Raw genomic sequence first — 25147 nt, forward strand, 5'->3', positions numbered from 1 at the left:
GCTTGAGCAGTCTGGCGTCTACCTCGGGCGTCTGCGTCGTTCGCGCGATTTCTTTGGTGTACTTGCGCCGTTTTTCAATAAGCATTTTCCCCCACTCTTCTATCGATTGGATCCCGTTCTCGGCGAGATTCCTATCGCATGCGTCTCGAAAAGCGCTCCAGTCCGTAATTTTTGCCGATCCCAGCTGACGCCTTAGCCTGTCCGAAGTTACTTGCGTCTTGAGTATGTAGTGGTCACTACCTAGGTTCTCTAACAGGTTCTCCCACACTGCTTGTTCCGCTCCTCGTATGAACGTGAGGTCGGGGCAGGTGTCGGTACTAACGCTGTTTCCGATTCTGGTTGGAGTGTCTGGGTCTGTGAGGAGGTTGCAGTCGGTGTTCTCTGCTGCCTCCGCTAGCGTTTTGCCTTTTGGGTTTGCTGTTTGGTATCCCCAGCTTTTGTCCATGGCGTTAAAGTCTCCTAGGATGATTAGCGTGCTGTCTTTCGCTAGTTTGCGTGCGCCATGGAAAAGCTCGTGGAATTTTGCCTTCCTCTGTTTCGGGGGGCTGTATGCATTTACAATAAATATACTGCCCCTCTTTCTTTTCTTCTTTGGTATAATTTCTACAATCACGTGCTCTACGTCGGTGTCGGCTATCCTGTCGTGGCTTATGGCGATGAGTGCCTTGCTGACTAGGGTCGCCGTTCTTCCTTTCTCTTGAGTCTCGTAACACGTGTATCCTGCGAGTGTTGGTGTCGTGCCCGTCTCTTGAAGCGATATGATGTCGGGCGGTGTTTGTTGTGTATGAATGTATTGTTGGAGGAGGCCCTGCTTCTTACGGTAGCCTCTGCAGTTCCATTGCCATATATCTAAGGTTTCTTGCTTGCTTAAGGTTGTACTGGCCATGTTTAAGCCTCGGTGTTGTTTGCGGATGTGTCGGCGAGGGATGCCAGCGCGGGGCGGTGGTAGGCCTTCTCTCTAATGTTCTCGGTAAACTTCTGCTTGCGGATGCTGCTTCGGAGCTCTGTGACTTGTAATTGCACTTGCTGCATTTGTTGCTGCTGTTGCTGCATCATCTGCTGCATCATTTGCTGAATCTCTGCTTTAAACGTGGCGAAATCCTCGTTGCCTGCTTGCCATGGGGCTTGGGTTTGTACGGTCTGTGGCTGCGGAGGGCTGTTCGACCTAAGGTCTCGCACTGCCTTCGTTAGCTCTGCTATTTGGCGTTCCAGATCTTTCTGCCTAGCGCGTGACAGCTCTAATTCACGTCTAAGCGCTATTTTCTCCGCGTCCTCCTGTCTAGGCTGTTCGCGGTTGCTGTTTGTGTTGTTCTTTTCGTTAGCTACCCCACCCGAGTGCGGAGCAAACCAAGGGTTTTCGGCTCCCCAGCTCACCTTGACGCCGCCGCTCTTTCGGGTAGGCTCCTTCTTCGTCTTCTTCCTCTGCTGCTGCTGCTGCAGCTGGCTCCCTCCTTTAATGGCCAGGGGCGGCAGGGGCGGGAAGGACCGTGACCGGCTCCGTGAACGGCTCCGCGACGCCCGGGATCTCGAACGGCTCCGCGAAGTATCCCCCTCCGAGCTGAACCATCTCGGCTTCTTGCCGCGGTCGTCCCGGCTGCGACGTCTGCTCTCGCGTCCACCGCCGTTGTTGCCGCCGCTGGCCGAAATCACCGCACCGACTGGCAGTGGGCCAGTGCCGTCAGCGCCTTCGGAGAGCGAGGGCCAATATGGGAATGCTAGCATGACGAGCGGTATCGCAGCCAGCTGTGGAAGAAGATGACGACGACGGCGCGAGCGATATATTGAGGCAAAGAATTTGAGGCCGAAATCACCGCACCGACTGGCAGTGGGCCAGTGCCGTCAGCGCCTTCGGAGAGCGAGGGCCAATATGGGAACGCTAGCATGACGAGCGGTATCGCAGCCAGCTGTGGAAGAAGATGACGACGAAGGCGCGAGCGATATATTTAGGCAAAGAATTTGAGGCCGAAATCACCGCACCGACTGGCAGTGGGCCAGTGCCGTCAGCGCCTTCGGAGAGCGAGGGCCAATATGGGAACGCTAGCATGACGAGCGGTATCGCAGCCAGCTGTGGAAGAAGATGACGACGAAGGCGCGAGCGATATATTGAGGCAAAGAATTTGAGGCCGAAATCACCGCACCGACTGGCAGTGGGCCAGTGCCGTCAGCGCCTTCGGAGAGCGAGGGCCAATATGGGAACGCTAGCATGACGAGCGGTATCGCAGCCAGCTGTGGAAGAAGATGACGACGACGGCGCGAGCGATATATTGAGGCAAAGAATTTGAGGCCGAAATCACCGCACCGACTGGCAGTGGGCCAGTGCCGTCAGCGCCTTCGGAGAGCGAGGGCCAATATGGGAACGCTAGCATGACGAGCGGTATCGCAGCCAGCTGTGGAAGAAGATGACGACGAAGGCGCGAGCGATATATTGAGGCAAAGAATTTGAGGCCGAAATCACCGCACCGACTGGCAGTGGGCCAGTGCCGTCAGCGCCTTCGGAGAGCGAGGGCCAATATGGGAACGCTAGCATGACGAGCGGTATCGCAGCCAGCTGTGGAAGAAGATGACGACGAAGGCGCGAGCGATATATTGAGGCAAAGAATTTGAGGCCGAGATCACCGCACCGACTGGCAGTGGGCCAGTGCCGTCAGCGCCTTCGGAGAGCGAGGGCCAATATGGGAACGCTAGCATGACGAGCGGTATCGCAGCCAGCTGTGGAAGAAGACGACGACGAAGGCGCGAGCGATATATTGAGGCAAAGAATTTGAGACCGAAATCAACGCACCGACTGGCAGTGGGCCAGTGCCGTCAGCGCCTTCGGAGAGCAAGGGCCAATATGGGAACGCTAGCATTACGACGGTATCGCAGCCAGCTGTGGAAGAAGACGACGACGAAGGCGCGAGCGATATATTGAGGCAAAGAATTTGAGACCGAAATCAACGCACCGACTGGCAGTGGGCCAGTGCCGTCAGCGCCTTCGGAGAGCAAGGGCCAATATGGGAACGCTAGCATTACGACGGTATCGCAGCCAGCTGTGGAAGAAGACGACGACGAAGGCGCGAGCGATATATTGAGGCAAAGAATTTGCGGCCGAAATCACCGCACCGACTGGCAGTGGGCCAGCGCCGTAAGTGCCTTCAGAGAACGAGGGGCAATATGGGATTGGATTGGAAAAACCTTAATAAAAGGCCTACAGGACGCACGTCAGTGCGCAGTGGGCGTCTCCCACGCAGGGACGGACAGGGGGTGCTGTCAGGATTGGGGGCTCAATCCCATCGCTCGTAACCCGTTGTCAAGATTGGAGTCCGGCATGAAATCGAAGGTAGCTGGCCCATGCCGTCGTCCAACTTATCCACGCTGAGGACGTTGATGAAGGGAAGGACTGCTTCTCATCGAGAACGAGGAATATGGGTTTATTTACAGTATTTACATGCAGTTCATCAGACTAGCATGTGTGCGAGAGAAAGTACGTCAGTCTAACATGACTCCTTGAGAGAGTGTCAGTCTAACATGACTGCTTAAGAAAGTGTGTCGAGCATCCGCACAACAGCGATTTGTAAACGCTCGGTCCCCCCTTGATTCCAAGGGGACGGAAACGTTCGTCCAGTCATTGTAAACACGCCGCCTCTCTCCGGGACGGCTTACACACACACGCATGCACGCACGCACACACACGCGCACGCACACACACACACGCGCACACGCGCACACACACACACGCGCACACGCGCACACACGCACACACACACACACACACACACACGCACACACGCGCACACGCGCACACGCGCACACACGCACACACGCACACACACACGCACACACGCACACACACTCACACACAGGTTCATGGTCCGGTCCGGAAACGACGTCACACGGACTTCGTAGAACTCGGAGCTGACCCTCGCAGCGCGGCCGGGTAGCCATTGTCCTGCGTCTTCGTCGGCGCGTGGGAAGGGGTCCCCGACGACGTTACCGCGGCAACTACCCCGCTCACGGCCGACCCGGTTGGCGGTGTCGTGTTGCGGTTTGGATAAGTATGTGTCTGTAACAAGCGTAGCGTTAGCGCCTGCGGCCTGTTCAGTTTGGGGTGCGGGGGCGGAAAGAGACGTCATCCCAAGTAAAAGTGTTTGGTGATTTCGTTATTCGTTACTGGGGCGTCCCTGTTCGCCCCCAAATCTTCGAGACGCGGTTGCCCGGGGCTGACGGCGCGGTCGGTAAGCGGGCGCGCAGCATCGTGGGCTGCCTCGTTGAGGTTGGGCGGGGCGCCCGGGATCCGACCCAGGTGGGCGGGAAACCAGATGACGGTGTTTGAGGGTGCTCGGATCAGCGCCGCGGAGTACGCGTAACGCCTGGTCGGAGACGACTCCTCTCTCGAACGCTTTGATGGCCGGCCTCGAGTCGCTGAATATTGTCTTTCGCTTAACGTCGAGCGTTGCCAGGGCTATGGCCACTTGCTCCGCCACCTCGGGGTCACGTGTGATTGCCGAGGCGCCGGTTAAAGTCCGTTGCGAGGACGACACCGCAACCGCGGCGAAGGCTCTGTTGCATCGGTAGGCGGCGGCGTCCAGGAAAGCGACGTCGTCCGCATTCTTGTTTATCCGTTTGAGGAATGCGGTTGCCCGGGCTAGGCGCCTGCCTCGATTGTGTTCCGGAAGTACGTTTCGCGGAATGGGTGCGATAGTTATCAGGTCGCGGAGCTCGCGGGGAACCGGCGTAAACTCCGGTGGATCCTGGGTGTTCGCTGGGAAGTAGCCGAGCTCGCGCAAGGTATGACGGCCGGTCTTGGTCATCGTCAGTCGTATCATCTGCGCTCTCTCCTGAGCCTCAGCGATCTCTTCGAGCGCATTGTGCACCCCGAGCTCGAGGAGACGATACGTCGGCGTGGTGATCGGGAGCCCAGGACTCGCTTCACTACCGTTCGGATGAGTGTATTGAGCTTGTCACGCTCCGACTGTTTCCACTTGTGCATTGCCGCAACGTATGTAAAGTGACATAGGACGAACACGTGTACGAGACGCAGCAGATTGTCTTCTTTGAGGCCGTGGTGATGGTTGGCCACTCTGCGTACGAGTCGTATTGCGTTGTCCGTCTTTGTCGTCAGCTTGTGAACTGTTGGATGTTTGATCCGCCCGCCTCGATAATCATTCCTAGTACTCGGATGGAGTCGACCCTGGGGATTGGGCGACCGTCTCTGGTGCGGACGGTGATTTTGCGCTCAGTCGGTGGTTACCATCCCTTAGGCCTTTTACCTTGTCGTTTTGGGCAGTACAGCAGCTCCGATTTGACGGAGGAGCACTTGAGGCCCGTGAGGTCGAGGTAGGAATCGGCGGTTTCGACTACCTCCTGCAGAGCGGATTCGACAAAGCCGTCCGACCCCGCGGAGCACCAGATAGTGATGTCGTCCGCGTATACCGTATGGTTGAGGCCTTGTATCTTCGAGAGGCGTTCGGAGAGCCCAATCCTCACCAGGTTGAACAGCGTCGGCGAGAGGACGGAGGCCTGGGGGGTGCCACGCTGTCCGAGCTCGACTTCTTCGGACGTGAGGTCTCCGGCACGGAGCACGGCCTTGCGGCGGGTTAGGAAGGAGCGGACGAACTCTTAGAACCGGCGTCCGAGCCCTAGGTTCGCGATCACCTTAAGTATTGCCGAGTGCTCGATGTTGTCGAATGCCTTCTCCAGGTCGAGGCCGAGTATGGCGCGGATGCCCAAAGTGGCCCCGGCGTCTATGATCTGGTGTTTCAGGAGAAGCATCGTATCCTGCGTCGAGAGCTCGGGTCGGAAGCCGATCATGTGGTGTGTAAAACAGTCCTGGTCTTCGAGATACCGGCCGACTCTGTTGAGTACGACATGCTCGGCCACCTTACCCACGCACGACGTGAGCGAGATGGGGCGAAGGTTTTCGACGCCAGGCGCCTTGCCCGGTTTCGGAATCAGGATCGTCTGGGCGAGTTTCCAGCCGTCAGGTAACTCGCGCCGCCCCCACACGTCATTGATGGCGCCCGTGAGGTACACGACCAAGGGGTCGTCTAAGCTTCGCAGGAGCTTGTTGGTGATGCCATCGGGGCTCGGGGAGGAACGGCCGTTTAGTTCGTGGAGAGCCCGGCGTACCTCTTCGACGGGAAATTCGGCGTCGAGGAGGGTGTTGTCGGTACCTGTGTAATCGGGATGTTCGGTCGGCGGACCTGTAGGTATCGGCAGGTACTTATGCACAAGGATTTTGACGACGTCATCCGGCGGTGCCTTTGGCCTGGTGAAGGACTTTGGTGAGCGAGTGGCGCTGGTTCGTGCGGGTGTTGGTCTCGTCGAGCAGGTGTTTGAGGAGGTTCCACGTCTTCCCGTTGCGGACCTGTCCGTCGACCGAGTTACGCACCTCGTCCCATTGCTTTTTGGATAGGGCGCTGCACTGTTCCATTATGGTCTTGTTCAGTTCTGCAATGCGTTTGCGAAGCCTGCGGTTCAGACGCTGGCTCTTCCATTGTGTCAGTAGAGACTGTTTGGCCTCGAGCAAGTGGGCGAGGCGGCTGGCCATCTTTTCGGTTGTCATATCCGTGCTGAATGTTTTCGTGGCCTTACCGACGTCGGCCTTGAGCTGAGCCGTCCACGTCTCGAGGTTCAGGGCAGTGTCGTGAGGGAGTCAAGAGGCGCGAGTCTTGCGAAAGAGGTCCCAGTCGACCCACGTGTACGACTTGGGCTTCCTGGCGATACTGGGTAAGTGCACGGCCAGTATGAGATGGTCGCTGCCAAGATCCTCCGCAAGGTTGGACCAGCGGGCATCGGCTGTGTTCTTCACGAAGCAGAGATCCTGGGTGGTGTCTCTGTGCGTGGACGTACCGATGCGGGTAGGGAACGTCTTGTATGTCACTAGGGTGAGATCCAGCTCGTTCGCATGCTGCCACAGCGCGGTGCCCTTGGGAGTGTCATATACGTAACCCCAGGTGCGATGCGCGGCGTTATAGTCACCAGCTATCACGAGCGGGTTTGAGCCCGCAAGACCGATGGCTCTCTGGAATAGGCGTCGGAAACGTTGACTCTTTTGTCTGGGGCTGCTGTACACGTTGAGGATGTACACAATTTGTCGGGACGCGTCGCTTGGGGGAATCTCCGTCATGACGTTGTCCAGCTCGGACGTTCCGAGGTCATGCGCGAGGTAGGTGAGCTTTTTAGAGACCAGCGTGGCGGTACCACGTCCTCCCGCGAGGCCTGGTAACCACTGGTAACCGATGAATGGGGCGGTGTGTGTTAGAGTTTCTTGCAGTAGGATTACGTGGGGCTTGGCGTCGTGGCTACGTAGGTATTGCTGCATGGAGGCTTTCCGCGCAGTGAAAATCCTGCAGTTCCACTGCCAGATGCGGAACGCTTCATCTCGCCTGGCCATCTTGATGCTTGTGGGGGGTCGGCCCGGGCGCCTGACGGTTGGAAGGGGGCTGCGTGTGTGGGTGGATTGGCCATGGGGTGTTGTGGCGAGACCGGCTTACTAGCGGCAATGGCGGGGGCTACGACGTTTCCGAAATAATGTACTACTGTCCCCAACCGATTACCGTGAGCCATGAGGGTGGAGTGTACGCGGGCCATATTCTCTCCGAGAAAGCGGAGGCTCTCTTTATTTGCCGACAGTGTACTTTTAATCTCTTCTAACTCGGGTTTCAGTTCTGGTAGGGCGCGAGCAACGGCGCGTTTCTTGGGCACGCTCTCGCCGTCGGCGCTAGCAGCGCTAACAGGTTGCGGCGGTGGTGACGGGGCTACTGCCTTAGCGGCGTTCTCGGCGGCGGGCAAAATGGCTGCGCGCGCGCTCCTGTCGCTTTGTAGTTCGGCAATTGCCGTCGTAAGTCTGAGCATTCTCTTTCATAGCGGCGTTTTCGCGTTTCAGTAACGCTACCTCGGATGTGTTAGTGTCTGTAACGTGCTCTGGGAGTGAGCCCGACCCTACCTGTGATGTGGTGTCGTTTCTTCTTCCCCGGACGACGTCCGTCCAGGTGAGGGTGTCTCGTGACTTGTTGCTCGTTGGTGGTGCCGGCGAGCTTGCAAATCGTTGGCAGGAGGGCCAGGAGCGGGATCCAGAACGGGAGCCGGAACGGGACCCGGGCCCGGACTTGGAGTGAGAAACGGAGTGGTCCCGAGATGCACCGCGCGGCGCACCACGGGAGCGGGCCCGGGGTCGGTTACGGGATCGGCCCCTGGATCTGGACTGGGATCGGTTGTTCTCAGCGGCCCGGCCACCTCCAGGGAGGTGCGGGTGCGGTATAGCGGTGGTAGCGATGGCGGACTTGGGCATTGTAGTACAGTCGTCGCCGTTCCTCGTCGAACGTGCTCTCGCCTATCGCCATCGTCGCACCACGTATGGAATGTGGTAGCGTTCTTTGCAGGCTTTGTCGGCGGGGAGATGGGGGCCACCGGATAGCTTACATTTGAGTGCACAGTAGCATGACGAGCGGTATCGCAGCCAGCTGTGGAAGAAGATGACGACGACGGCGCGAGCGATATATTGAGGCAAAGAATTTGAGGCCGAAATCACCGCACCGACTGGCAGTGGGCCAGTGCCGTCAGCGCCTTCGGAGAGCGAGGGCCAATATGGGAACGCTAGCATGACGAGCGGTATCGCAGCCAGCTGTGGAAGAAGATGACGACGAAGGCGCGAGCGATATATTGAGGCAAAGAATTTGAGGCCGAAATCACCGCACCGACTGGCAGTGGGCCAGTGCCGTCAGCGCCTTCGGAGAGCGAGGGCCAATATGGGAACGCTAGCATGACGAGCGGTATCGCAGCCAGCTGTGGAAGAAGATGACGACGAAGGCGCGAGCGATATATTGAGGCAAAGAATTTGAGGCCGAGATCACCGCACCGACTGGCAGTGGGCCAGTGCCGTCAGCGCCTTCGGAGAGCGAGGGCCAATATGGGAACGCTAGCATGACGAGCGGTATCGCAGCCAGCTGTGGAAGAAGACGACGACGAAGGCGCGAGCGATATATTGAGGCAAAGAATTTGAGACCGAAATCAACGCACCGACTGGCAGTGGGCCAGTGCCGTCAGCGCCTTCGGAGAGCAAGGGCCAATATGGGAACGCTAGCATTACGACGGTATCGCAGCCAGCTGTGGAAGAAGACGACGACGAAGGCGCGAGCGATATATTGAGGCAAAGAATTTGCGGCCGAAATCACCGCACCGACTGGCAGTGGGCCAGCGCCGTAAGTGCCTTCAGAGAACGAGGGGCAATATGGGATTGGATTGGAAAAACCTTAATAAAAGGCCTACAGGACGCACGTCAGTGCGCAGTGGGCGTCTCCCACGCAGGGACGGACAGGGGGTGCTGTCAGGATTGGGGGCTCAATCCCATCGCTCGTAACCCGTTGTCAAGATTGGAGTCCGGCATGAATTCGAAGGTAGCTGGCCCATGCCGTCGTCCAACTTATCCACGCTGAGGACGTTGATGAAGGGAAGGACTGCTTCTCATCGAGAACGAGGAATATGGGTTTATTTACAGTATTTACATGCAGTTCATCAGACTAGCATGTCTGCGAGAGAAAGTACGTCAGTCTAACATGACTCCTTGAGAGAGTGTCAGTCTAACATGACTGCTTAAGAAAGTGTGTCGAGCATCCGCACAACAGCGATTTGTAAACGCTCGGTCCCCCCTTGATTCCAAGGGGACGGAAACGTTCGTCCAGTCATTGTAAACACGCCGCCTCTCTCCGGGACGGCTTACACACACACGCATGCACGCACGCACACACACGCGCACGCACACACACACACGCGCACACGCGCACACACACACACGCGCACACGCGCACACACGCACACACACACACACACACACACACGCGCACACGCGCACACGCGCACACACGCACACACGCACACACACACGCACACACGCACACACACTCACACACAGGTTCATGGTCCGGTCCGGAACCGACGTCACACGGACTTCGTAGAACTCGGAGCTGACCCTCGCAGCGCGGCCGGGTAGCCATTGTCCTGCGTCTTCGTCGGCGCGTGGGAAGGGGTCCCCGACGACGTTACCGCGGCAACTACCCCGCTCACGGCCGACCCGGTTGGCGGTGTCGTGTTGCGGTTTGGATAAGTATGTGTCTGTAACAAGCGTAGCGTTAGCGCCTGCGGCCTGTTCAGTTTGGGGTGCGGGGGCGGAAAGAGACGTCATCCCAAGTAAAAGTGTTTGGTGATTTCGTTATTCGTTACTGGGGCGTCCCTGTTCGCCCCCAAATCTTCGAGACGCGGTTGCCCGGGGCTGACGGCGCGGTCGGTAAGCGGGCGCGCAGCATCGTGGGCTGCCTCGTTGAGGTTGGGCGGGGCGCCCGGGATCCGACCCAGGTGGGCGGGAAACCAGATGACGGTGTTTGAGGGTGCTCGGATCAGCGCCGCGGAGTACGCGTAACGCCTGGTCGGAGACGACTCCTCTCTCGAACGCTTTGATGGCCGGCCTCGAGTCGCTGAATATTGTCTTTCGCTTAACGTCGAGCGTTGCCAGGGCTATGGCCACTTGCTCCGCCACCTCGGGGTCACGTGTGATTGCCGAGGCGCCGGTTAAAGTCCGTTGCGAGGACGACACCGCAACCGCGGCGAAGGCTCTGTTGCATCGGTAGGCGGCGGCGTCCAGGAAAGCGACGTCGTCCGCATTCTTGTTTATCCGTTTGAGGAATGCGGTTGCCCGGGCTAGGCGCCTGCCTCGATTGTGTTCCGGAAGTACGTTTCGCGGAATGGGTGCGATAGTTATCAGGTCGCGGAGCTCGCGGGGAACCGGCGTAAACTCCGGTGGATCCTGGGTGTTCGCTGGGAAGTAGCCGAGCTCGCGCAAGGTATGACGGCCGGTCTTGGTCATCGTCAGTCGTATCATCTGCGCTCTCTCCTGAGCCTCAGCGATCTCTTCGAGCGCATTGTGCACCCCGAGCTCGAGGAGACGATACGTCGGCGTGGTGATCGGGAGCCCAGGACTCGCTTCACTACCGTTCGGATGAGTGTATTGAGCTTGTCACGCTCCGACTGTTTCCACTTGTGCATTGCCGCAACGTATGTAAAGTGACATAGGACGAACACGTGTACGAGACGCAGCAGATTGTCTTCTTTGAGGCCGTGGTGATGGTTGGCCACTCTGCGTACGAGTCGTATTGCGTTGTCCGTCTTTGTCGTCAGCTTGTGAACTGTTGGATGTTTGATCCGCCCGCCTCGATAATCATTCCTAGTACTCGGATGGAGTCGACCCTGGGGATTGGGCGACCGTCTCTGGTGCGGACGGTGATTTTGCGCTCAGTCGGTGGTTACCATCCCTTAGGCCTTTTACCTTGTCGTTTTGGGCAGTACAGCAGCTCCGATTTGACGGAGGAGCACTTGAGGCCCGTGAGGTCGAGGTAGGAATCGGCGGTTTCGACTACCTCCTGCAGAGCGGATTCGACAAAGCCGTCCGACCCCGCGGAGCACCAGATAGTGATGTCGTCCGCGTATACCGTATGGTTGAGGCCTTGTATCTTCGAGAGGCGTTCGGAGAGCCCAATCCTCACCAGGTTGAACAGCGTCGGCGAGAGGACGGAGGCCTGGGGGGTGCCACGCTGTCCGAGCTCGACTTCTTCGGACGTGAGGTCTCCGGCACGGAGCACGGCCTTGCGGCGGGTTAGGAAGGAGCGGACGAACTCTTAGAACCGGCGTCCGAGCCCTAGGTTCGCGATCACCTTAAGTATTGCCGAGTGCTCGATGTTGTCGAATGCCTTCTCCAGGTCGAGGCCGAGTATGGCGCGGATGCCCAAAGTGGCCCCGGCGTCTATGATCTGGTGTTTCAGGAGAAGCATCGTATCCTGCGTCGAGAGCTCGGGTCGGAAGCCGATCATGTGGTGTGTAAAACAGTCCTGGTCTTCGAGATACCGGCCGACTCTGTTGAGTACGACATGCTCGGCCACCTTACCCACGCACGACGTGAGCGAGATGGGGCGAAGGTTTTCGACGCCAGGCGCCTTGCCCGGTTTCGGAATCAGGATCGTCTGGGCGAGTTTCCAGCCGTCAGGTAACTCGCGCCGCCCCCACACGTCATTGATGGCGCCCGTGAGGTACACGACCAAGGGGTCGTCTAAGCTTCGCAGGAGCTTGTTGGTGATGCCATCGGGGCTCGGGGAGGAACGGCCGTTTAGTTCGTGGAGAGCCCGGCGTACCTCTTCGACGGGAAATTCGGCGTCGAGGAGGGTGTTGTCGGTACCTGTGTAATCGGGATGTTCGGTCGGCGGACCTGTAGGTATCGGCAGGTACTTATGCACAAGGATTTTGACGACGTCATCCGGCGGTGCCTTTGGCCTGGTGAAGGACTTTGGTGAGCGAGTGGCGCTGGTTCGTGCGGGTGTTGGTCTCGTCGAGCAGGTGTTTGAGGAGGTTCCACGTCTTCCCGTTGCGGACCTGTCCGTCGACCGAGTTACGCACCTCGTCCCATTGCTTTTTGGATAGGGCGCTGCACTGTTCCATTATGGTCTTGTTCAGTTCTGCAATGCGTTTGCGAAGCCTGCGGTTCAGACGCTGGCTCTTCCATTGTGTCAGTAGAGACTGTTTGGCCTCGAGCAAGTGGGCGAGGCGGCTGGCCATCTTTTCGGTTGTCATATCCGTGCTGAATGTTTTCGTGGCCTTACCGACGTCGGCCTTGAGCTGAGCCGTCCACGTCTCGAGGTTCAGGGCAGTGTCGTGAGGGAGTCAAGAGGCGCGAGTCTTGCGAAAGAGGTCCCAGTCGACCCACGTGTACGACTTGGGCTTCCTGGCGATACTGGGTAAGTGCACGGCCAGTATGAGATGGTCGCTGCCAAGATCCTCCGCAAGGTTGGACCAGCGGGCATCGGCTGTGTTCTTCACGAAGCAGAGATCCTGGGTGGTGTCTCTGTGCGTGGACGTACCGATGCGGGTAGGGAACGTCTTGTATGTCACTAGGGTGAGATCCAGCTCGTTCGCATGCTGCCACAGCGCGGTGCCCTTGGGAGTGTCATATACGTAACCCCAGGTGCGATGCGCGGCGTTATAGTCACCAGCTATCACGAGCGGGTTTGAGCCCGCAAGACCGATGGCTCTCTGGAATAGGCGTCGGAAACGTTGACTCTTTTGTCTGGGGCTGCTGTACACGTTGAGGATGTACACAATTTGTCGGGACGCGTCGCTTGGGGGAATCTCCGTCATGACGTTGTCCAGCTCGGACGTTCCGAGGTCATGCGCGAGGTAGGTGAGCTTTTTAGAGACCAGCGTGGCGGTACCACGTCCTCCCGCGAGGCCTGGTAACCACTGGTAACCGATGAATGGGGCGGTGTGTGTTAGAGTTTCTTGCAGTAGGATTACGTGGGGCTTGGCGTCGTGGCTACGTAGGTATTGCTGCATGGAGGCTTTCCGCGCAGTGAAAATCCTGCAGTTCCACTGCCAGATGCGGAACGCTTCATCTCGCCTGGCCATCTTGATGCTTGTGGGGGGTCGGCCCGGGCGCCTGACGGTTGGAAGGGGGCTGCGTGTGTGGGTGGATTGGCCATGGGGTGTTGTGGCGAGACCGGCTTACTAGCGGCAATGGCGGGGGCTACGACGTTTCCGAAATAATGTACTACTGTCCCCAACCGATTACCGTGAGCCATGAGGGTGGAGTGTACGCGGGCCATATTCTCTCCGAGAAAGCGGAGGCTCTCTTTATTTGCCGACAGTGTACTTTTAATCTCTTCTAACTCGGGTTTCAGTTCTGGTAGGGCGCGAGCAACGGCGCGTTTCTTGGGCACGCTCTCGCCGTCGGCGCTAGCAGCGCTAACAGGTTGCGGCGGTGGTGACGGGGCTACTGCCTTAGCGGCGTTCTCGGCGGCGGGCAAAATGGCTGCGCGCGCGCTCCTGTCGCTTTGTAGTTCGGCAATTGCCGTCGTAAGTCTGAGCATTCTCTTTCATAGCGGCGTTTTCGCGTTTCAGTAACGCTACCTCGGATGTGTTAGTGTCTGTAACGTGCTCTGGGAGTGAGCCCGACCCTACCTGTGATGTGGTGTCGTTTCTTCTTCCCCGGACGACGTCCGTCCAGGTGAGGGTGTCTCGTGACTTGTTGCTCGTTGGTGGTGCCGGCGAGCTTGCAAATCGTTGGCAGGAGGGCCAGGAGCGGGATCCAGAACGGGAGCCGGAACGGGACCCGGGCCCGGACTTGGAGTGAGAAACGGAGTGGTCCCGAGATGCACCGCGCGGCGCACCACGGGAGCGGGCCCGGGGTCGGTTACGGGATCGGCCCCTGGATCTGGACTGGGATCGGTTGTTCTCAGCGGCCCGGCCACCTCCAGGGAGGTGCGGGTGCGGTATAGCGGTGGTAGCGATGGCGGACTTGGGCATTGTAGTACAGTCGTCGCCGTTCCTCGTCGAACGTGCTCTCGCCTATCGCCATCGTCGCACCACGTATGGAATGTGGTAGCGTTCTTTGCAGGCTTTGTCGGCGGGGAGATGGGGGCCACCGGATAGCTTACATTTGAGTGCACAGTAGTGCTCCCGAGTGGGGTTTGGGGCACCACAGCCTCGGCAGATAACGTCCCGGGGGTTTGGGCACACGTCCGCACGGTGGTCGAGCCGATCGCAGGCGTAACATATATCGACCTGCCTGCGGTATAGCGTGCAGTGCATGAGAACCAATCCGTAGCGCACGAAATTGGGCACTCGATGGCCGTCGAATGCCGCGATTACTGCGGTGGTGGTGCCTATGCGTTTGGCGGCCAATGCCAGTGGATTTCTGTCATTGACGATTTTCGAGTCGATGTCCGTCGGCCCGTCTTGCACGGGGACCCCGCGGATGACTCCCTTGTAAGTGGACTGTGGTGCCGCTTCGTAGGTGCTGATCTCGTGGGTAACGCCTTGGATGCAAATTTGCTTTACTCGCACGTAGCGGTTAGCATTTTCTCTGAGCGGAGTGCTTGCCGCTAAGATATTCTGTTTGTTGTTGGGGCATAGCGTGCCCGAGTGTTGTTGTGCCGGGCCGAAGCCGGCGTCGGCAACCACCGCAGCGCCAACCTTTGCTATGTTGAGTCCCCCACCAGGCCTTATAATAATGCGAGCGCTAGCATGATTAGCGGTATTAGACATTAGACATTATTTATTTCATCATAAATTTGTACATCAACATAAGCAAACAACTGTTGGGCCCATAGCCAAGGCTAGTGTGGGCCCATGTGGTATACATGCGTTTGTGCTGCGGCGATCAGGACAGTGATGACCAAGTGCGTATTGATTATACATAATTGTACGGGATGAGAAACAAGAGGAAAAAAAAAGAAAACATACATCAGTGCAACAATAGAATAGTATTACTGAAAAAATATCACCACAAAGACAAAGCAACATTCTTAACTAATTTTTGAGAGATACAATCTTTTTATGGAAAATAAAAAGTTACTTCACCATATCTTTGTACCATGATACTGAATTAGTCTTTGACCATATGTGTTTCGGGTAACTGGTAAAGTGAAATTTATGTTAGTGGCGTGTCTAGTATTTCGTGTAGGAATCACAAATATACTAAATGACAATGAGTGATTGCGACATATTATGTTATTCACTAAAATAGCAACTTTCATTTCGGAGGATAGGGTAAAGGGAAGTATTTTCAACCTGCAAAATAAATGACTGCTGGATTCGAATGGACTAGAAAACGTCATTATCCGCACCGCTCTCTTTTGCAAGCACAAAATTGGATCCAAATATGTTTCAAATGTGGACGACCATGATTCGCAACAGCATGTCATATGACAATGAAAGACAGAAAAGTAGATTATTTTCAGTACCGAAATATCGAAGCATGCCCTCGCCTTTAAGAGCCCATAACATGCTGACACTAGCTTCGAATATACATTATCAATGTGTGGTTTCCAGTTTAAACTACTGTCTAGTGTCACGCCGAGATATTTAGTTGTGTTCACCTGCTCCAGAATGCTATTATCAAGATATATTTGCAGAGGTGCACTGTTAACATGACTATGCCTAGAATGAAAAATCACGTAGTGAGTTTTAGCTTTGTTGAGTGTAAGTTTATTTGCTCCAAACCATGATGAAACACAGATTAGTTCTTTGTTAGCAATCTGTATTACTTCATGAAGTGTTTTGCCTGTAAAGACTAGTGCAGTATCGTCCGCGTACATGACAGCTTTGGCAGATGTGAGAATTGAAGGAAAATCGTTGACATACAAAGAAAATAAAATTGGTCCTAGGACAGACCCCTGTGGCACACCAGTTTTAACAGAAGAACACAGCAAGAATCGCAGCCAGCTGTGGAACCAGCCAGCTCTGGAACAAGAATCGCAGCCAGCTGTGTAAGAATACGACGACGAAGGCGCGAGCGATATATTGAGGCAAAGAATTTGAGCCTGAAATCACCGCACTGACTGGCAGTGGGCCAGTGACGTCAACGCTTTCGCAGAGCGAGGGGCAGTATGGGAACGCTAGCATGATGAGCGGCAACGGAGCCAGCTGTGGAAGAAGACAAGGACGACGAACGCACAGGCAGTGGCACGAGCCATTGCTGATGATGATAGTTTTTGCTCACACAGATTTGTTGACGCACACGAGAAATGCACGGAGCATTATCCATAAACAGCTTCGCTGTAATAAGTGTGTGGGGGTGTGAATGAACCCGATGATATGCCTGATTTATTAGAATTATCCGTATGTGTACAACCGCAGCTGTTACCCGGCGTCTTGCATAATTTTGGCCAGCTGATGCACGAGCTTTGAAGTGTTCGAATACCCAATCCTACCGCCGCGTGATTGAGTGCGAGAGAGAAAACGGTAATGTCATGAAGTGCCGCGATGGATCGATGTTTTTCGCAATGTCAGATGTGGATTTTAAGAAAGAAAGAAATAGGTCAGTGAGACTCGAGTGCTTCCTTCGACTCTTAATTAGTTTTCTCCGACCACAGGAGGAATTGTCGAAGCGAACGCACATATTTTCGGAAGAGCTTATTTGCGGTGCGCACAATGACAATGGATTCGTATATTGTGCTTCCCCTCCATAATACCTTTGGTACGGAGGGCATCACTCAAATAAAAGAAAATGATGTCATCCTCATCCGCGACGGCGCCGGCCTGCTGCATCCTCCGCAACGGTTTGCGTGTGCGGATCCCAATTACGCATTGCCGCAGGCCGGGCATGAACTTAATTTGCAGTGGCAATGGTGGACAAAGCTTGGTGTTTCTGTGCCGCACAAGGTAAGAGTGGGCTGACGATTAGGACAAGGATGGCCGCACAGAGCAAACCCCTGCTTCGCTGCAGTGAATGGAAACGAAAGAGTGCAACAGCCAGAGCCCGGATGGAGCCGAAGAGTAAATCGCGCTGCAGGCGGGCCTACACAGAATATCTCCTGGTTGTGTTCGCTTTCGTGTAGTTCTTCGATTCTTTGATGAGTGGCAGGAGTTCTGTCCTTGAGTAATGCATCGCCGAGCCGGGTCGGAAACACGCCTCGAGAATATTTGAGCAAATGGCGGTGCTCCCGGCTTACCGCTTCCACGTCTTGTTCGCCGCCTTTGCCATTTATGGTGCCTTAAGCAGACTCCCGCTGCCCGCCTTCGCTCGCTCGGAGCCCTCGCACGCGGGATATAAGCGCGTGAATGATCTAATTTTGGGAACACTAGACCTTTGCAATAACCGGCTTGATTTTTTAACGCAGGACTGAAGGCTGCGTTTGCGCCGGTGTTATTGAATTGAAACTTTATTTCCGTGTTGTACATGAAGTATGGTGGTAGTTGCAGCTGCTCTGAAGCAGCTTGACCAGATCCCACTACCTACAAAGGGCTGCAAAGCAGTGACACCTTATTTTGAAGAAAATCAAACAAGAAATACCGAACCTGCTACAATAATAAACGGACATCATTATTACTAGACACGAATTTAGCAGGGTACAATATTTATTCATTACGCATCATGAAGTAACAATAATGTAGAAACACCGGACAGTGCCCTTCCACTCTGTGAAGAAAGATGACCAGCGAAGCTGTGTTTATGTGGGCCCCTTAATGGCGAACTGCACCTCCGCCGCTCGCCGGCCAGGCATTGCCCCATCTTGGGGATTTGTTCCTACACGCGGACAGGACAGTGGGGACAGTATCCCTTAATTGCTTCGCTGTAAAAATTTTAAAAACAAGCATGCATATACAAGACGCAGAATTGAACTCATTTGGTAAATCACACCCACATGACAGAAATAAACGTTAAAATTATAAAAAGGCATATTGTGACATCTGTTTGACTTTATATTTTCTATGCTTACATCAGTGCCATAGAGATAATTTCAGATTTCAGGACAACGTGCACATTATCTGGTTGCCATGAGTTGTGCGTGATCCAAACACTAACCAAAGGTTATGGTGCCGTGAGCCATATTTATGCTCAGTGAGCTTTAAGTTGGGTAGCTTATAAATGATTATTCCTTGCTTAAAATATTCTTCTATCGCATTGTAAATGCGGTGATTTATAAAGATTTTACAGACCTATTAATTTATATGTTTGTTGTATATAATTAAAGAAGGCTGAGACGACCTTAATTAACAATCTTAAAAAGCCTATTTCGAAGTCTAGCAAGCTTATGAATGCTTCGTTGCGTGGTGCTGCCCTATAAACCAATGGTAAATAATCAGTGTTGCCTTCAACAGAAGTAGGTAATTGGTACAATAAAATCACTAAGTATGCGTGCCGTTTTTTCGCTATATGTACGTGTTCTACATGCGCGTCCTATAGCCTATTATCAGAGAATATGACACCCAGCGTTTCTACGTGATCGATAATTCGAATAAAGTTAGTTTAAGATAGAGAGAAGTTAGATGCATATGTTTTCATTTTGCTCGAAGATAACTAACTACCTTAGTGTTCTTTCTGCATCAATTTCTAATCCATTCGAGCAAGCCCAATCATATAACTTCTGTAATATATCATTCTGTATTTGAACTAACTGATTAGTATCTCCGTGAGCAAAAATAGACTAGTATTACCAGCATAAACGATAAAGTTTGCTGAAGAATGTATGTTTACAATTTCATTTATGTATAAAGGGAAAAAAACAAAGATCGTAAAGTGCTGCCTTGGGGAACACCGAGAAAGTTTGATTCAACTGTCGAAGTAAAATTGTCTATGCATACATATTACTTATTTTGATTAAATACGTGTCAAACATTTCTAAGGCCACACCGCGTATACCATATAATTCTAGCTTTTGTAGTGGAAAATTTCTATTCAGAGAATCGAAAGCCGTGTTGAAATGTACAAATACAACAAGCACGAATCGTTTATTTTCGATGCTACCTAGAATAAACTCTCTGGCTAAGAAGTTCGGTGGATCGATTTTTCCGAAAGCTGTACTGCGAGTCACGTAATCGGTCGTGTTTGTTAGTGAATTATGCTAATTGGGGATCAAGAATATTTTCTATTATTTTAGAAAATATCGGCAATATTGATATATGTCTGTAGTTAGCTAGGTTATTCTTATCTCCATTTTTAAACAAAACGCAATGAGTAGAAACTCCAGCAAGCGCGCACGAAATTATGAAATCCACATATGGAATTTGCGATTTGCTCGTTGGGTAACCCGTTTCGAAATAGTATACCAACCTGACCCCAACGGACGCTGACGAAATTTATGACATCAGGGATTTCGAGGTGGCAGTGACATCGAGTCTTTTCGCGTCTTATACTAAACCTGCCTTACGATCGAGGCATAAATGTTGGCCGATTTGCAATGCGGAAGCTTAGCCTATACCGTGGACTCGGTAGTCCTCTATAACGTATAGTGCACCTTCAGCAAAAATATAGAGTACATTTCCCTATACATTACGCATAGCAACGCCCTTTGTAGCATGCGAGGTTATGCGACTTTTTAGTTGCTTCTAATTGCGTCACGCGATTACTTCGGAGAAAGGGAGGCCGAAAAGCATCACGCGCGGCGCTCCGCTCGGTTCGTATGCGGCGGAGGCAGCGTCATCTACCGCAAGACAACCTCATTCTCACCACAGCCAGCACGGCGCCGTTGCGTAATTTGTCGAAAGACTTCAGCGCGCGAAATGGTCGAGCATTGCGAGTTGTTGTAACCCCGTCCGGCGTCACCGAACGAACGCTCGCCTTTTAAGGAGCGCAATTAGAGCGCGGCCTCTCTCAGTCACTCACTTCCGCGCAGAACGTGTTCAAAGGCCGCCAGTTACGAGATTCCTCATAAATTTGTCGGGTCCCGCGCGACCTCTGCGGTATTATGCGTCACGGAGCCTACAGTGGCCTGCAGCTTTGAAATTACAGGTGTGAAATAGAAAAATAAAGCGAAGAAGGGGATAGGCTGCTTGCAAACCCAAGCGGACGTCCCCCTTGCTTCCCCGTGGACCGACGTGGTGTCAATGAGGTTTCCCGCGCTCCGCCGAGAAACTGGAACAGCGATGTTTTCCTCCCGGCACTTATTGTGGACGTCACGTGACCCACCGAGGCGAGCTGTGCGTGCTTTTAGAAGCAGGAGGACCGTCCCTGGCCACCCAGCTGTCGACTGGGTGATATCGCGCTGGCCTTTCGCCTTCTATTCATGGCGCTTCCGCGCTTGGTGTGCATTGTCCCAGAGGCTGTTACGCGTCGCGCCCTGCAAATGTGTTCTCTGTAATTACTCGCAGTCGTCCGTTCTTTCTCGAGTGCAGCAAATCCAGCGACCGCCGTTGCAGTCGTCGCCGAGCTAAGCTCGCCCGACGAGCGGCAGGAACGACATTTCGGAAGCGCATGCGAAACGCGTTTAGCGCGTCCGCATCGGTTGCTGGATTCTCTTTCTGCCAACGGAACATTTCGTTCCGCGTGCGGCGCATACGCGATATCTCGCAGCCATCTAAGCGTTGGCCGCACTGACAAGATTTCCAGCTACGTGAGTCAACAATGTGTACTGTTCGCGGACACTCCCGTATTGTCTTCAAGGTCGTTGTTAAATAGGAGCATGATGTTTAGAGATAGGGTTCAGCGTTTTCCGGGATTAGTGTCGAAAATTCGGCGTACTTTTTTCTGCTTCTTTGCACTCGAAAGTTCACTTTTTCTTTATTTTTTACTGAGTGTATATTTACACATGAAGTGCCACAAAATTTTTTCGGTGGGTAATTTCTGTAGCTGACCACTTTTTTTTTTTTTTGGTGCAGATTTGGTTCAACAATTTTGTTGACATCTAACCGTGCTAAATGACTGCACCTTCACAACTATTATTTAGTATATTGGATTTATTTACAAGGTTTTCGATAAGCAGTCTAGCAACAGCACAACATCGTATACGACGATGACGTGGCTATGTAGCAATTAAATGTCAGGGCGCTTGAAATCCGAGGAGAAATAAAATGATACTTCATTTATAACATCATATGGGCACAGAGCTGCAACGAGTACTGCTGAAAACAAGCGCTACATGTAGACAGTGCAACCTCCAGTTATCGAGTTCATCCGCCGCAGTGGTCACAGCGCAAACATTGCACGGACTCGGGCCAGTATACGGGGCTTTCGGGCTAAATCCTCTGCGTGCGTGTGCTGCTATAGGCTGGCGACGACGAACAAGTGGAGAACTTAGCAGGCACCAAAAAAACGATCAGCGCTTCTACCGAGCATACACTCCTCTGAGCCGCAGATGAACATCGTCGTTGGGAACGACTACTTATGAATGGTGTCCTCGTGTGGTTGCACACAATGCGCTTATCGCGTTGCTTTACAGAATGTTTTAGAGCGCAGCTCTTGGGCGCCAGTTCCGGCGGTGAGCGTCGGCGTCGTCGCTCGGTTACGTAACCGAGCGCAGCAAAAGGATGAAAGAGCGAACGCAGAGCGCGGGTGAAAGACAGCGGTAGCGAAGAAAGCGCGAGGAGGAAAGTGGAATAGGAGGGTATGGCGAAAGCATGAGAAGTCGTGCATCGCCGCGCAAGACGGGTTTTGCGGCGACGATGGCTACGAGATGGCCCTGGAGTAGCGCGCGCGTCGTCTGTATGGAGGCGCTGCATGTGCGAGGCCTGTCTGCGGCGGCTGCCGTCAATCGCGCCCACGCGTCACTATTATTAGCGACACAGTCGCGCCACACTTCGCTCCGTTTGCGACGTGCCGCAAGAGACGGATGGTCCGCGCCAGCCAGTATATCGCGAAATGAAAACACGTATACTGCCGTGCTCAAGTTTCGCGTTAAGAATTATCGTAATCGTCGGTGAATTTTTTTTTTAAAGAAGATTGTTGGGGTGCTGTAGGGGCGAAGCTGTGGCATACAGATTGAATGTGCCTGAAGGCCCTCGCACGTATAACTTATGTATACCAAAATTCACACGCTCCGCTGTTCACATAACTTTCGGTCTCTCACATAGCATGCCGGCGCAATTATCAGTGTATGAATAATTTTTTTGCGAGAGAATCGTTTTTCGGAGGCAATGCCGACTGCAATGTGGCACGACCGGCACGACTATTGGACGCGATAGTGGTATGCAAATGAAGTATGCAAATATAGAGGAGACATCGACAACGAAGTGATAACATGGAAGCCGCTCGACGCGAACCCGTCGATGCGCTATAGCGACAGAAACACGAACGCAGCCTCGGGCCGGGTTTACTCGGCGCTTTTGCGGGTTGGATCTAAAAGCCGTCCACAAGGAGCACAGAGCGCAATGATGCAACCCTTTTCTTTCTTCTTGCAGAGCTTCTACTCCCGTTCTCGAAAAATACTTTTCACACAGCTGCCGCTCCCAGTTGCCGGCAAGTTATCTTTCCGTGCACTTTCGTTCCCCTTTTCCGCATTAATTATGCATTTCAATTAAACTAATAATTTAGCCCTGCGTTTTCTAACGCCGTTGTGCTTTATATAGTTTAAAGAAAAATTAGCCCCACAGACCCCCTCATTTTTCTCACTGTGCACAAATTTATAGCGGCATTTTAAAGGTCCTCTTTACAATAATATGTCCACTAAGTACGCCGTATAATAAGTCAAGTTCGTGGTATTGGGATATCTGCTTTCAATGCGCACTTACAATTTTGTTAAATTCATGTTTGGTTTCACTGAATTTTGTTTTCGATATTTGGCTATTACGAAAAGAACATTGATAGCCAGCATGAAAAAAAAGCTTTCAACAGATCGTTGATTTTTGCCCTCGCTCTTAAAAATTTCCGCAAACACCTCTCTTTGGTATCTCGTGCGTCAACTTGAGACCCATTACTCAATTTCACTTAGCAGGTATAGAAGAAAAAAGCACGTTTTCATGACGTATGTCAACTTTTAAGTGCAGCATACATCTCTTGCAAGTGAGAAATACATAAGTATACGATTCGGGCCCTTCCAAACTGGTGAAACGACGAATCACTGTGAATAGTTTGTTCGGTTGCTCACAGCAATCCTAGCGAGTTTCAGGTGGCCGTGTAGGTGGCAATTAGTCAACTGGAGCGCCCAGCAACCTTTGCACACGATATGGTCGCGCAGGTCGTTTTGCGAGCATTCCGCCACTGCCGGCGAAGTCACTCTCGTCAACGACCTCTCAAGTGCTTGTGCGGTACGTTCATCACCCACGTATCCTCTGAAGAAGGTCGTAGCGAAATGTGGCTTTCTTTCATTCTTTTTTTTCTTTGACAGAAAAAAAGACGAATGGCAGGAAAGAATAACGGCTTATGTCAAGAAGCACGCTACGTGCTTTATAGAGAATTGGTTTACACTTACAGGCTATCATGTGGCAAGTGTTATATCGGCAAGAATGGGAGGTGCCTGAGCGACGGACTGAGGGAGCATGACTTATTTCAAAGGTGGTTGCGACACAAGCGCATCTGGTCGGTCATTGCCCAAGTTGTGAACGTGCTCAACTTTGTAACGCTGCACGTGTCCTCGGCCACAACAAACCTGAAAACGAAAAGAATTAACCTGTGAAGTGCTCTGCATACAAAAAAGAGCTAGGGAATACTTGCATCGGCATTACCCTATTGGTGTCTTAACGAAGAAGGCGGGGTACTTCAGTGAAAGATTGGGTTGACATGCACGCGTAGTAGATCTTTTCTTTTTTTCCTGCCTTCTTTCAAGCCCACGGCTGCTCTGCTTCAGCAAACAAGTCCAGCGTCTTTCCTGCCTGTTTATGATTGCTACCGTTTTTTTTTATGTAACTTCTGTTCCTTCTTTTACTGCTGGAAAGAATGGTGCCTTGCGTACACAGTCACAACGCAGCGCCGACGCATTTGACCAGCTGTCGTGATGGCCCGCTACCGTTTTCATTATGTAATAGCGTCTCGCTTCTTGTACGCTCGCTTGTCCCCTCCGTCACTTTCTGCGCTAAGTACCCGAGCGTCGCTGGAAGCCTTTGTGTAACACGATCCGCGCGGAGCCGGCATTTCGTCGTTCGTTCATCGCAGGCGAATCCCGCACGCTCCTTTGTTCCGTGCATTTCTTTTTTACATCATTTCGGCGCAAACGGTTGCAATCATTCCCGCTTCCGCCCTATCGGTGTTTACCGCCCCGTCTATTTGTCCGCACGGAGATTTCATGACGGTGGTCCGGCGTAACGGTCGTTTGAGGACTGGCTGACGCCTCGTACACGGACAGAGCGTCGGCGCGCAGTGTCCGGAACAGGTTCCCCGTTTCGCTGCAAACGCCGCAATATTCATCGACGAGGACCCGCGAAAAAAGAAATCCGAAAGGGAGCGAAACGCGCGGAGCGAATAAAGACCAGGAAACGGCCGGCTGCAGACGAGGCGGGCGGCGCGCATTAAAAGGCCGCCGTCAACGGACGGCGCAGAACAATTGGCGAACTCCCCCGGAAACAGGCGAGAACGACCCCGAGCGTGTATTTTCGGACATGGCGAGTTGCTGACCGCAACGAGAGGAGAACATCGCAGGAATTTTCTTGTCTCCTGCATTTCACGCATTCTTCCATTTGGCGTGCAGGAAGAGCGCGAGCAGTGCTTGCAGCAGAATGTAGCGCGGGATGTGAGGCATCCCAAGCACACCGCCGCTCGTAGGTCGGCGACACACGCTTGAGACGTCTTGGCCCGCGAAGTGCTTAGGCAGCTGAAACGATTGATGTAGCATTTGGTAAAGTGCAATAAGCGCAATATAATCAGGAATTGATGTTACGCAGAAGCCCCCGGTGACCACGTGTACATACCACACCTATCAGAAGCGCATATGCGACACCTCTCGCGGCTCCACATGGCTTGCTGGCGCGGCCGAGACCG

Source organism: Dermacentor andersoni, chromosome 6 (assembly GCF_023375885.2).
Source record: "Dermacentor andersoni chromosome 6, qqDerAnde1_hic_scaffold, whole genome shotgun sequence".
Classification (NCBI taxonomy): domain Eukaryota; kingdom Metazoa; phylum Arthropoda; class Arachnida; order Ixodida; family Ixodidae; genus Dermacentor; species Dermacentor andersoni.